Source organism: Hippocampus guttulatus, chromosome 5, assembly GCF_054856545.1.
Source record: "Hippocampus guttulatus isolate MCC_2025c chromosome 5, RoL_Hgut_1.0, whole genome shotgun sequence".
Classification (NCBI taxonomy): domain Eukaryota; kingdom Metazoa; phylum Chordata; class Actinopteri; order Syngnathiformes; family Syngnathidae; genus Hippocampus; species Hippocampus guttulatus.
The window spans coordinates 23,321,350-23,336,230 of NC_141265.1; the positions used below are offsets into that span (position 1 = coordinate 23,321,350).

At 46.2% G+C, this 14,881-nt stretch overlaps 2 long non-coding RNA genes across 2 annotated transcripts; both read left to right on the plus strand.

The window, feature by feature from the left end:
• Positions 1-541: 541 nt before the first annotated feature.
• LOC147205564 (uncharacterized) lies at positions 542-1,326 on the plus strand. Its single transcript, XR_015101043.1, has 3 exons — positions 542-630; positions 1,066-1,122; positions 1,195-1,326. It is a non-coding gene; the product is annotated as an uncharacterized LOC147205564 (long non-coding RNA).
• Positions 1,327-6,577: 5,251 nt separating this feature from the next.
• Positions 6,578-8,041, plus strand: LOC147205565 (uncharacterized). The gene is made up of 2 exons (XR_015100954.1): positions 6,578-7,464; positions 7,551-8,041. It is a non-coding gene; the product is annotated as an uncharacterized LOC147205565 (long non-coding RNA).
• Positions 8,042-14,881: the final 6,840 nt, after the last annotated feature.

Below are 14,881 nucleotides of genomic sequence, written 5' to 3' on the forward strand. Positions count from 1 at the left end.
TTTCATGGGGGAGGGTGCAAGAGAGTCCGATGCAACTTCTCACTACAGGATTAGGCTTAACGGCAATGTTAAATAGCAAAAAAATGGCCATCGGGTGGCAACTAGCAACGATGGATAAAAGGAAATAACTAACTAAAAATGATTTTTTTTCGGTATAAAAGCGTCCTCGAAACAAAACAACAAAGGAGATGGTGTTTGTGTGGAAGAGAAAATGACGCTTCGGTCACTAATCGAAAGCGGCACCCGTCAAACGAACGTCGGCCTGCACAAACATGGCGTGCTACACGCGGCCCGCATTGCTCACGCCGAGTTTCGAGTTCATCTGATGAAGATGAACTTGCTCCACGTCAGCGATCATCGCTTGGCAGAGCATTTCGTGCCTCCCGATGCCCCACATCACCCACAAATCGTCTCCCCGGCGACTTCCAGCGATGACGGCAAAGAGGATGCATTGCTTCGCATGGCCGACGCCGGGCACACGTCAGCGATTCTTTGGAATCGTCTCGTAAGACGACGGCGAAAACGATGAATTGCAGAGCGATTTGGATCCCGATATGTCGGACGAATATGTGCCTTCGGACATAACGGAAAGCAGCTGAGAGTCCTCGCCAGAGCCGCTGGAACGAGGAGGTAACTGCTGACTCGCTTGCAAGTTCCCATTCAAAACTTGATCACTTCTTATGCCTCCTCAGTCACTTTTATGTACCGCTACATTCCCCGCTATACTATGAAGTTGCCAGTAACACTAATCATTTATGTACGGTTGATGCGTCTCGTAGATGTGGATGAAAATATGCGCTGACTTGCATGTCGCCATAGGTTTAAACAAAAAAAAACAGGACACATTTGGTCCGCTCAGCTCTGCTAAAACCACTCGTGTTAAATTCATATTCCATTTCATTTCAAATTGGATGCTGAGCAACGTGGAATGAATGGTGTAAATAGCAGTGTGCGAGCATGTATGTGTGAGAGATGTTGAAATGTAAGTGGAAAGCAACAATAAAAAAAAATAGAAAAATAAAAGTGTGGTAATTGTACATACTTACATATACATATACATTACAGATTGTCCAACCAGAAGCCAAAAGATGACGACTCCTCGCTTTGGTGGTGGAAAGAAAGGTAAATAAAATTATTGTACCTCACTCTGCAGCAAGATATATTTGCAACTTTTTATGTTTCTATAATTTATAGGTCGTGCATCTGGACGTGGTGGGATGAATCGATGTGGTGACAAACTGGATGGAAGCCAAAAACCATCTTCTCCACAGCTGCACTTTTGTTCATAGTTCAATAGTTTTGTTGTGTGCAAATAAATTATTTTGCTATAAAAACATTATTTGTAATGTTCTTTTGTAGGAGGAACACATTATTGAGGTATTTGAGCTGCCACAAAAGCAAAAAATAGTGTCAAACTTGAAATGATGCTTGAAATGCATGCTTTTACAAAAAGCTCATTTTCTCTGGATTTCTGCAGAAAATCGGCCTTTCCCATAAAACTTAGCAGTTTTCTAATGCTGATTGCCAACGAACGGAGAAAGATAGAAACAACCTTTTTTTCTGCTGAAAGAAGAGAGTCTCACCTTTCTTTTGACAGGTTGCATGTATATATAGCCATAGAACAGAAAATTCTGTGGGCCTTGCAAATCAGTCAAAATTCAGTAAAATGTGAGGGATTGAGGGGCTTGCTCCAGTGAAAAGGGGTGGTATTCAATGAGTTAAGAGAGAATATTTTTGAGTCGTAAGGTGCTACTGCCGCCCTCTGGCTGGTATTGATATTACAGTACATTATTTTCCTCAATAACTGTTGATTCGCGTTTTCTTGCACTTTACCTCGTCTGAAAGCGTCTTCACCATTACAATATGTCATCACCAGTTTGTCAACATAATCACCAATATTAAAAACAAACAACTTTTGATGTATGTGATGGGCCATGCTCCTTATTAACTCGTGAACCATTGACTGGATATAATCTGTGGATGTTAATTTACCACATATTGAGCACAATGTCACATTAATTTTAAAATCTGTTATTTTAAAAGTAACATTGCCTTTTAACTTTTTGCTTTGTGCTAAAATAATGATTTTGTTATTATTAGAATTTATTTTACATGTTTTGCCCTGTTGAATATTAGAAGTTACAAGATGAATGTATGTCCAACTTACATCTGCAAATCAGTTTAGTTTTGGTGGTTGTGCAATGACTGCTGCTGCCGATCGGGTTGAACCTCAGTTAAGCCACTGCAACTGTGATAGAATATTTCATTATAAACCTGCCGTGAAACTTGGCATCCAACACTTGTATCAGCATGAAGTGCATATGAACGAAGTCAACGTGCACTCACACCCCTCACTCCAAGACAGTAACATTGTGATTTCTGAAATTGGACTTCAAAAATGAATGTGTTTTATTCCGAATGGAAATAAGAAGAAAACTATCAACAATCAGACAGTAGATGGGACACATGCATCTTTGATTAGTATTTGACTCTGATTGAGTAACATTGTTTTTTGGACGGTTACAGTGATATTACTGTATTTCCAACTCCACAGCAGTCGCAAAGCCGTAAATAGCAGTGTCCATAAACATAGAGGAAGTAGCAGGAGTGACTCCCTCTTCAGCTGTATAAGATAAGTTAAAAGTCTCTCTGGAATTGTTTGATTTACTGAACCTTTCCCTCGCCTTTATTGATTTATTTATCACTACATCAATGAACTAACAAACACTGACCTTTTCGTGGTCCCTGACCAGGCCCCACTCTAAACGGGCTGAATCGATCATTTAATGGAACATCAAGGCCTCACAGATTATTTGTCAGCATTTTGTCATGCATGCATGCATATCCGGAGAGGTCAATAAATTGACCTTCCCTTTGAAGTGGATAGACAAGTGGACAGGACTGCATTTCCTCATTAACCTCCATCATCCCATTTACAAGCTATTTAGACTGTAGGCTAAATCAGGACAGTTTTGTGAGGAGCATCAGTGGTCTGTTGTGACTTGTTTGATATATGCTGAAAATTGTTGCAGAGGTTACAATGCATTGATAATGTGCTTTAAAAATTCCCACATTTTTTGGTTTATTTACATAAAAAACTACTCAGGATTCCAAAACATTTTGTGGCGAGAGCCATACAAGATGTTTGTGAACATCCAGGATTTTTTTACTAATGTGTTTTTTTTTTCAAGTAAAATGTTTGCACTCATAATTACCAGGCTTACTTGAGCGTGCAAGACATCTTAATTAGAAAATTGCATTTTTTTTCTTCACAACTTATGAAACTACCTGCCTCTAGTTTACGATCCAGTCTCCATCTATGAAGGAAACTGCAGTGCCACTAAGGAATAATGTTCCATTGAATGACACGGAAACAGGCCAGCTGGATCTTAATGTACAATAGCTGCTTTAAGGACTCGGAGGCTCCAGCATTGTCCACTGATCTTTGCAATTATGAACACAAGTGAAAGCACAAGAAAAATAGGGAGTATCGGGGCTACTGGAAAGATCACAACAACGTGGCCTCCTCTCACTCCAAGCATGGCACGCAGACGCTATCAACTGGCCTGTGTCTAGAATACAGGTTTATTCAATAGATGTCAGTCACTGCCCCACCAATTGAGAAAGACATGGAGCATAATGCACCAACTAGATTTTGGGCCGACAGTAGTAATGGCTCATAAATTCAACAGCCCTGGAGGAGGAATCTGTCAAAACTCAGCAGTGTATTGTGGGTTAATGTCTCTCAGACCCCTCCCTCAATTTGCAGTCATTGTGAAGTCTGTGTGTACTTCTCCCTCCCCCTTTTCTGCCACTGCTACTGCAACTCTCCACATCAGAGCTAAATGCAGCCAGCCATACTAAAAACTATTTTCTTTTTAATTAATCACGCCATTCCTGTCAATACATGAAACAGCTTTGGTCAGAGTTCGGTCATGCAGTTAAAGCACCAATCAATGGCACGAGGTCTGAGCTCAGCCACTGCCAATATTTTCCATAGTGTAAACAAGAATCCTGGAAGCTCATGCTGTCCCAAATAAAATGCCTGTAGGGTGCAGGCGGCCCAAAAAGCCTGTGCCTATTCCATGCTTTGATAGTCCTTTGTTCCTGCGAGCTGGCTTCTGAGGGGTAGAGGGTGGGTGACCCATTGTGCCCGCCAGGGGAGTTCTTAGACCCCCCGGTGCCTCTCAGACAAGAAGCATAACTGTCCTCCCCTCTACCCTCATAAAAAAAAAAAAAGATTGATATGATTTTTATTTTGTTGTCAGTGTGTTTGACGACAAGCCTGATAGTAGGGGGCCCCATTAAGGAGCTTCTCAAGTCCCGGTGTGTTATTGCACTGTCTTTAGAGTTTTCCGGTTGTGTCATTGATATGGATAATGTTAAATGCCCCTCAGGTTCCCTACTAGCCTGCAACAGCTGGTAAGAGGCCTGTACAGGGGATTCCTGACAGTTTGTATCTGAAGCAGTACAATTTCTTTGTTTTATCATTTATACAATCATATCATGGGCGGCCCGGTAGTCCAGTGGTTAGCACGTCGGCTTCACAGTGCAGAGGTACCGGGTTCGATTCCAGCTCCGGCCTCCCTGTGTGGAGTTTGCATGTTCTCCCCGGGCCTGCGTGGGTTTTCTCCGGGTGCTCCGGTTTCCTCCCACATTCCAAAAACATGCATGGCAGGCTGATTGGATGCTCTAAATTGTCCCTAGGTGTGGGTGTGGGCGTGGATGGTTGTTCGTCTCCGTGTGCCCTGCGATTGGCTGGCAACTGATTCAGGGTGTCCCCCGCCTACTGCCCGGAGACGGCTGGGATAGGCTCCAGCACCCCCCGCGACCCTAGTGAGGATCAAGCGGTTCGGAAAATGGATGGATATACAATCATATCATATCCTTTCTTTGCATCCGCTCTTCAACTCAGGGCTAGAGGCAATTGCCTGGGTTGCCTAATCCGTTGTGGCCTCTCGGTTTTGATGTTCTTTGTGTTCTTGATTTCTCCCAAACATATGAATATAATTGAAAAGGCAAAGAAATATAGTCCTGATTTTAATAAAAAAAAACAAATTGAGCTTGACGGTGAAAATTGGACCATCCAGGCCCAAGTGTCCCTTTAAAGGAAACATTTTTAAATAATAGGATTCTCAGCGGCGGCACGGTGATCATCTTGTAAGCACGTCCACCTCACAGTGCAGAGGTCATGGGTTCGAATCCGGTCCCGGCCTTCCTGTGTGGGGTTTGCATGTTCTCCCTGTGCCTGCGTGGGTTTTCTCTAGGTACTCCAGTTTATTCCCATGCTCCAAAAACATGCATGGGTTTAATGGAAAACTCTAAATTGTACCTAGGTGTGACTGTGAATGTGATTGGTTGTTTGTCTGTGTGTTCAGGTTTTACCCGCCTATTGCCCAATGACAGATGTGATCGTCTCCAGCACGCCCGCAACCCTCATGAGGATGAGCGGCTCGGATCATGGATGATGGATCCATTTTTAAGGTTGGTCAGGAGTAACCTTTGCCAAAACACATTGTACCCAGGCACCTTTCCAAAACATTTGTAGAATTCGGCCCTATCCTTCCAGTACTTCTGGTTCATCTCACTCAGGCAAGGTAAATTCCGAGGCAAAAGCAGAAATTCAAAGAGGCCCCCTCTGTCTGGATCAAGCTGACTCCCATGTCCAATAACTAAACGAGGTAGGCAAAATAAAGCGGAACCTCAAGAGTTTATTTTTGGCAAATCACATGGTTCTCAAAAAAAAAAAAAAAGCAACTTTCAAATAAGTAAATTCGCAAATGCCGACCCCAATGAGTAGGAAGTCCAGTGTACTTTTTTTCTGAAGCCCCTTTAGGTCATGGGTCATGAAAATCATGACCACTGTTCGCCCCCTTTTGGCACCCCTGACCGTGGGTCAGTTGGTGCTTATCCTAGCTGACTTTGACAAAGAGGCTGTGGACACTCTGGTTGGAACAGATAAATCACAGAGCTTGAGGGGGGGCATGCATAAGATCTGCATTCGTACAGTATGATACAACACTGCCCCCTGTTCTTCACTTTCTGTTCTGCATCTTATTTAATACGTTGTGTTATGATGTGACTGCAGAGCACAGGTGTTCTTTGGTTCAAAATGACACCTTGCTGGACAATTTTGAACATTACAGTGGGATACATATGACATCGTGACATATTTGGCCTTTGGACTCAGTAAAACTCCCAAAAATGACACATTGACGCCCATTACAAATGCCAATTTTCAATAGACTGTAAACCTGATGTTTTATCGTGCATTTTTCTCAATTTTTGCACAATTGGCGGCTCACCAACACGATCAAAGCGTGAGAATTGTGGTACTAGTTTTTTACCTCACTTTCCACAAGATGGCGGTAGAGCCTAAAATATGATTCTCGTGCCGTCATTTCAAAAACATCCAGTTCGTCATTTTCATTCGAATAAACGGTCTAGTTTGTTGAGAGAGGTCTATTTGCATCTGTGTGTATGGATATGATCGTATGTGCACGTCACATAGAGCAGCAAAGAGCAAAGACATCGAAGCAGTACTTTTCCGCCATTTTGTGCACATTTGATTGTCAGGTCGTACGCGTCTTTTGCGGAGACGTCAGCCAGACAGACTCAACTTTCTGGTGTCACCTCTTAAGAAGTCCGATCCGCGTGTGTTGCACATAAATTACATTGGTTTGCACGTGCACGCTCGCGCGCACGTGCAAAACAATGTAATGCAGTTTGCAGAGCATTGCTAGCTGGGTGTTTTTTGGAAAATCAGGTATTACGTTTTGAAAATCGAGTTTTGAATTGGTCAAGCTGTTATGCAATGCATGCCCAAGCCGTGTGGTCTCGTCATGAACATGACGCGCGGGTACGCGCGCTGAGCACAGGCGAAAAACAGCCACGCTTTCGGAGTGTACATACGGCCATTTGAAATGATGTGCTCGTCAGTCTTTTTTCTCGTCTGCATGCCAGTAGAACGCGCAGGCACATTGTGCATTTGTGCACACGCATGCCCAGTGCCCTGTGCGATGTTGACACGTCGTACGCCTGGAAGCTGGAGGTGTATGTTGGAAAGCCTCCAGGAGGAGAGCGCACAAAAAATGTTGGCATGCACACCGTCCTCAGACTGTGCGACTCTCTGGAGGGGCACACCATCACTATGGACAAATTTTTTTGTTCAGTCCCACTAGCTCTTGAGCTGCTGAAAAAAAAGGCACTAGTTGGGACAGTAAGAAAAAACAAGCCAGAGCTCCCCCCACAAGTCCTCCAGTTTCGTCACCGACAAGTGAAGTCCAGCGTGTTTGCCTTCACCAAAACCATGGCACTGGTCTCCTACGTCCCCAAGAAGGGGAAGAATGTTGTGCTCCTCAGAACAAAACACCGGGAACCACAGCTGGAGGAGGGTCCACAAAAGAAACCGCACATCATCCTGGCGTACAAAAGGGCAAAGGCGCAGTGGATCACCTGGACCAAGTAAGCACAAGTTTTGTCTAGGATAGTCTCCAGCATGTGTTCTAATCAAGCTGTCTTGTCATCTGATGTTTTGCTTTGTTTTGCAGGCCTGCGCCACCTACACTACCCGGAGGCGAACCCAAAGGTGGCCCATGTGCCTCTTTTATCACATGCTGGACGTTTCGTTGTTCAATGCTTTTGTTTTGTTTGTTTCTATCAATCCGAAATGGAATGAAAAAAAACTATTCAAAAGGAGGCTTTTCCTGAGCGAGGTGGGAGTCGCCCTCACCGAGCCCGAATGCCTGAGGAGGGCAAAGAGGGCTCCTGGTGCAGCTGCGCAGCAGGTCGGGGCAGCAGCTAAGGGAAGAGATTCAAGAAGGAGAAAGCAATGCAGCTTTTGTGAGAAACCACTTCGCGCTTCAAATTATTGTGGCAGATGTGGAAAGGCCATCTGCCACAAACACACTACAACCATTTGTAAAGAGTGTTAAAAAAAAGTTAAGTGTTGTGTTTGTTCTTTATTTTTGTTATGAAGTTTGTATATTAGTTGCTGGTTGTTTTGTTTTGGTTGTTTGTTATAAAGTATGTTACTTCAACATTTTTCATGGTTTTTGTGACTCTTACTTTTTCAAGGTTCTAATTACCATGTACAACATTTTTTCACTCCGATATCTATATACACGCAATACACAATATTGGACATATAGAGTTAGAGTGACTTCTATCGAGTGATAACACATAATCATTTTGTTATTCATACAGAAGGAAAAAGCAATACAAACTATATATGTATGGCTAGGTCTGATGCTACTTTGGAGGTTGAAAGTGAAAAAAAAAAATCAAAAATGACTTAGTTATCACACCTCAAAGCGCAGTCAAATATGGGAAAAATATCCATTATGTCACATTATTTTGAAATGGCCATTGCAGAAAAAAAGCAGGCATGAAATAAAATTCTGTTCCTGCGGTTTGGTGACATATTCAAGGCTCTATTTATGTCATATGCAATATTTGGACTGGGTGTTTTTTTTTTATTTACAAATGCAGCATAGTTACTGTGTTTTTGAGACACTCCTGCTGCTGTGGCTCATAGAGGGTGCCAAATATATATATAAATAAATAAATAAACATATGTATGTCTTGGCCTCAGCCACTGAACATTTTGAAAGTTGAAAGTGAAAAAAAATTCAAAAGTGAAAAAAGTTGTCATATTTTGGAAAAGTGTCATATTTGGGAAAAATACCGAGACCCGAACTGTGATTAATCACCGCACGAGGGTGTTAAACAATCTTGATTTTTTGGGGGGGGTGTCCCACCAGGCTGGTGGTGCCCTACGTGCTAGTGCGTGATCAGCATATGCCAAGCGCCGTGTCTGGATACACAGGTGCCATGATTCGGACCAGCCAGAATGGCCCCGAACATGAGCTTTATACTAAATATGCTAAAGATGAAGTGTATTCAATGTACACACTACTTGAAACTTTCACAGAAAACAATCCCAAGATTGTTCACTATTCTTTCAAGTGAAAATTTGACATAGGCCTTTGTGCAATTTTGCTTATGCATTCCTGGTGAGCACCAACATGTAACTTCAAATTCCATCCATCCATCTTCCACCGCTTATCCGGGGCCGGGTCGCGGGGGCAACAGCTTTAGCAGGGAAGCCCAGACTTCCCTCTCCCTAGCTACTTCTTCCAGCTCTCCCCGGGGGATCCCGAGACGTTCCCAGGCCAGCTGGGTGACATAGTCTCTCCAGCGTGTCCTGGGTCTTCCCCGGGGTCTCCTCCCGGTGGGACATGCCCGGAACACCTCACCAGGGAGGCGCTCAGGAGGCATCCGAATCAGATGCCCAAGCCACCTCATCTGGCTCCTCTCAATGTGGAGGAGAAGCGGCTCGACTCTGAGCCCCTCCCGGATGACCGAGCTTCTCACCTTATCGCTAAGGGAGAGTCCGGACACCCTGCGGAGAAAACTCATTTCGGCCGCTTGTATCCGGGATCTCGTTCTTTCGGTCACGACCCATAGATGAGGGTTGGAACGTAGATCGACCGGTAAATTGAGAGCTTCGCCCTTTGGCTCAGCTCCTTCACCACGACAGACCGATACAGCGTCCGCATCACAGCAGACGCTGCACCGATCCGCCTGTCGATCTCCCGCTCTCTCCTGCCCCCACTTGTGAACAAGACCCCAAGATACTTGAACTCCTCCACTTGGGGCAAGATCTCCTCCCCGACCCGGAGGGGGCACTCCACCCTTTTCCGACTGAGGACCATGGTTTCAAATTTGGAGGTGCTGATTTTCATCCCAACCGCTTCACACTCAGCTGCGAAACGCTCCAGTGAGAGTTGGAGAGCCCTGTTTGAAGGAGCCAACAGCACCACATCATCTGCAAAAAGCAGGGATGCAATACTGAGGCCCCCAAAACGGACGCCTAGAAATTCTGTCCATAAAGGTTATGAACAGAATCTGCGACAAAGGGCAGCCTTGGCGGAGTCCTACCCCCACTGGAAACGATTCCGACTTACTGCCGGCAATGCGAACCAAACTCTGACATCGGTGGTATAGTGACCGAACAGCCCGTATCAGGGGGTTCGGTACCCCATACCCACGAAGCACCCCCCACAGAACTCCCTGAGGGACACGGTCAAACGCCTTCTCCAAGTCCACAAAACACATGTAGACTGGTTGGGCGAATTCCCACATACCCTCGAGGACCCTGCTAAGGGTGTAGAGCTGGTCCACTGTTCCACGGCCGGGACGAAAACCACACTGCTCCTCCTCAATCTGAGGCTCGACTTCCTGACGGACCCTCCTCTCCAGCACCCCTGAATAGACCTTACCAGGGAGGCTGAGGAGTGTGATCCCTCTGTAGTTGGAACACACCCTCTGGTCCCCCTTTTTAAAAAGATGGACTACCACCCCGGTCTGCCAATCCAGAGGCACTCAACCTGTTGACCACGCGATGTTACAGAGGCGTGTCAACCAGGACAGCCCCACAACATCCAGAGCCTTGAGGAACTCCGGGCGGATCTCATCCACCCCTGGGGCCCTGCCACCGAGGAGCTTTTTAACCACATCGGTGACTTCAACCACAGAGATAGGAGAGCCCACCCCAGGCTCTGCTTCCTCCAAGGAAGGCGTGTTGGTGGAGTTGAGGAGGTCTTCGAAGTACTCTGCCCACCGGTTCACAACGTCCCGAGTCGAAGTCAGCAGCGCCATATCCCCACTGTACACAGCGTTAGTGGTGCACTGCTTCCCTCTCCCGAGACGTCGGATGGTGGACCAGAATTTCCTCGAAGCCGTCCGGAATCGGCTTCCATGGCCTCACCGAACTCTTCCCACGCTCGGGTTTTTTCCTCGGCGACCACCGAAGCTGCGTTCCGCTTGGCCAGTCGATACCCGTCAGCTGCCTCTGGGGTTCCACAGGCCATAAAGGCTCGATAGGACTCCTTCTTCAGCTTGACGGCATCCCTTACTGCTGGTGTCCACCAGCGAGTACTAGGGTTGCCGCCACGACAGGGACCAACCACCTTACAGCCACAACTCAGATTGGCCACCTCAACAATAGAGGCACGGAACATGGTCCACTCGGGCTCAATGTCCCCCACCTCCCCCGGAACATGGGAAAAGCTCTGTCAGAGGTGGGAGTTCAAACTCCTTCTGACAGGGGATTCCGCCAGACGCTCCCAACAAACTCTCACAATACGTTTGGGTCTGCCAGGACGGACCGGCATCTTCCCCCACCATCGGAGCCTACTCACCACCAGGTGGTGATCAGTTGACAGCTCCGCCCCTCTCTTCACCCGAGTGTCCAGAACATGCGGCCGCAAATCCGATGATACAACTACAAAGTCGATCATCGAACTGCGGCCTAGGGTGTCCTGGTGCCAAGTGCACATATGGACACCCTTATGTTTGAACAATGTGTTCGTTATGGACAATCCGTGGCGAGCACAGAAGTCCAATAACAAAACACCACTCGATTTCTGATCGGGGGGGGGCCGTTCCTCCCAATCACGCCCCTCCAGGTCTCGCTGTCATTGCCCACGTGAGCATTGAAGTCCCCCAGCAGAACAAGGGAGTCCCCAGCAGGAGTACTCTCCAGCACACCCTCCAAGGACTCCAAAAAGGGTGGGTATGCTGAGCTGCTGTTTGGTGCATATGCACAAACAACAGTCAGGACCCGTCCACCCACCCAAAGGCGGAGGGAGGCAACCCTCTCGTCTACCGGTGTGAACCCCAATGTACAGGCACTGAGCCGGGGGGCAATGAGTATTCCCACACCTGCTCTGCGCCTCTCACCGTGAGCAACTCCAGAGTGGAAGAGAGTCCAACACCTCTCGAGAGAACTGGTACTGGACGATATCCAGTCGGAAATTCTCTGCCTCACACACCAGCTCGGGCTCCTTCCCTGCAAGAGAGGTGACATTCCATGTCCCTAGAGCTAGCTTCTGCAGCCGAGGATCGGACCGCCAGGGTCCCCGCCTTTGGCTGCCGCCCAGCTCACATTGCACCCGACCCTTTGGCCCCTCTCATGGGTGGTGAGCCCATGGGAAGGGGGACCCACGTTGCCTCTTCGGGCTGTGCCCGGCCGGGCCCCATGGGTGTAGGCCCGGCCACCAGGCGCTTGCCAACGAGCCCCACCTCCAGGCCTGGCTCCAGAGGGGGGCCCCGGTGACCCGCGTCCGGGCAAGGGAAACTTAGATCCATTTATTGTAATCATCATCAGGGGTTTTGAGCCGTGCTTTGTCTGGCCCCTCACCTAGAACCTGTTTGCCATGGGTGACCCTGCCAGGGGCATAAAGCCCCAGACAACTTCGCTCCTAGGATCATTGGGACACACAAACCCCTCCACCACGGTAAGGTGACGACTCACGGAGGGGTAACTTCAAAAATCTTTTCAAAATAAAAACTAAAAAGGGAAACACATTCCCTGCCATATTTAAGATTTGTTCATTACTTGTATTCATAAAACGTTGTGTAAATGTGATAAAAAGCTGTTGATTCTTACCTCATACAGTGATAGTAAAGTCCCGAACTGTTAATTATATATGGGTTATGAATGCATTTTCCGTATAGAATGACATCGTCACACACTGTATAATATCACTCGTCGTCATGGTAATCTTGCTTCTCTGCGGGCTATTTCTCATCTTCGCTCTCGTCTTTTTTCAGTGGTGCAGCTAAGGGTCCAACTAGATCAGTGATATCAAACATACGGCCTGCGGGGCGGAACCGACCCGCAAGGAGGTTTGATCAGGCCCGCAGAATAATTTAAAAGTGAAAAAATGCATAATGAATATTTTTAATAAGGTGCAATTCATGTGATATCCGCTACGGACACACTGTTTTGATCAGAGGAAAAGACAACATTGTTTTGACTAGAGAAGAAGACAACAGCAGCCTCAGTCTGTCACTGAGACAGACCCAACACAGCAGACGTTATCAAGGACATGTGAATCCGTTATTCTTTACACATATTATAGCACTCTCCATAATTTGTAAGGTGTGGGCAGGGATTACATTTTGATTTTATATGCTCGTGTAAATGGTTTAAAAATTCCTTTCTTTATAAATATCGTTTAATCTTAAAATTGCATTACTATATTTTTCAATACCAATTACTTGTTAAGGTTTTGTGCCTTTGTACAGTCAGTGGGATCAGTTGCAATGCATATATGTGAATGATAAAAGTAAATTGCACATTTGTCTAAGGAAATCTTAGATGCTTCATCAAATGCTTCATGTTCATTAAATTTCAACATTTTCCTAATGTTCTTGTGCTTCACTATACCAAAAACAAAGGAAAGACATGATATTTTGGTTATTTATAGCAGAGTATGGTATAATTTTTAATGGTCCGGCCACTTGACATTGACCGAGGCTGTATGTGGCCCATACTATGAAATGAGTTTGACACCCCTGGACTAAATGTTAAGCCACGCTTGTCATGATTCGGTTTAGGGACCAACAGGTGGCACTGTAGGGCTCCCCCAGCAGCTGCACACCTGTTGGTCATAGGTAATTAGGGCTTTAAAAGGACTCCCAGCCCGAACACTCAGTGTCGGGTCATTGTTTGCTCTTGGCTTCTGTCATGTTTGTTTGTTTGCTGTTCCTTTGCTGCTGTCATGTTTGTTCTAGTAGTGTTTTGGTTATTGATAGTTTTTTAGTGATGGGTCCATGAGGCCTCATGAGGCGTGTCGACACAATGACACACTGTGTTGATACTGTACTGATACTGTGTCGCTGACCACTGCCACCTGCTGGACCTTCAAAATCCCTGCAGCCAACCGACTTGACAGACTGAACAAACTGATTTGATGACGTGTATACAATGCACTACCTCACTCTACCCACAATAGCCACAAGCGCCATTGTTTATGTTGTTGTTTATGCTGTTTATATTGTTTATATTGTCTATACTGTTCAGATTACATGTCTTTTTTATACAGTGTAGCTGCTATCCTTTCTTAGCTGTGTGTTTAATGCACAGCATGTTTGCATGCATGTATGCACTGAGGATTGAGAGGAAGAAATGTCATCTATGCTGCATGTCATACATAAAGCATATTTGACAATAAAGATGACATTGACCCTTGACAATATAATTCACATCCATGCATTCATATTGCATCATTCAATGTGTTTCAATAATGTGAAAATCATGTGAATGAGGATGCTTGTGGGCTTTGTCTTCACATTTATTATATGACAGCCGACATGACGCTCGAAGTCAGGCGGACACATTTTTTCTGATAATCAGTGTGTTTTTCGTACTGCCCAAACATATTTTTATTCGAGCGAGGGTGAGGTCTGGCTTGTTTCGGCAATCGGCATCGTGTCGCCAGAGGCACTTCCTTAGGATACACTGTGCGGGCTTTTGCTGCGTCAACGCCCCCTGCACTGAGTCAACGCCCCCTGGACTAAGTGGCGCAGCTTGGACTGTGCCAAGCAGCCGATGCAGTCTAAACTGCACCGATGCAGTTCACGTGTCAATTAGCAGCCTGGACTGTGTCAACGCAGCCGATGCAGTCTAAACTGCGCCGGTGCAGTTCACGTGTCAATCACGTGACGTAATGAAGCAGCACATGCACCGACACGTGGTTTGCTCTGTGAGCCCGGCGCATGCGTCAACGCATCGGTGTCGCTGGACCCATCACTAGTTTTTGTTTATGTCACGGTTTTTGTTTGTTACTTTGGACTTTGTTTTGGATTTAGTTATCTTTGTTTTAAATACAATACTTCAAATACACCCTGCTCCTCCCTCCTGCCTGCTTTTTGGGGTCCACCACCACCTTGCAACGTGACAGAATGACCCGACCACCAGGACCCCGCAGGTACTAAGGACTGGTCCCTATTCCACCATGTGCCTGGCGGAGCGCGTCTGCGGCCGACACCCCTTTCCCTTTCAGGCAGCACTGGTGATGCGGCTGTCCTG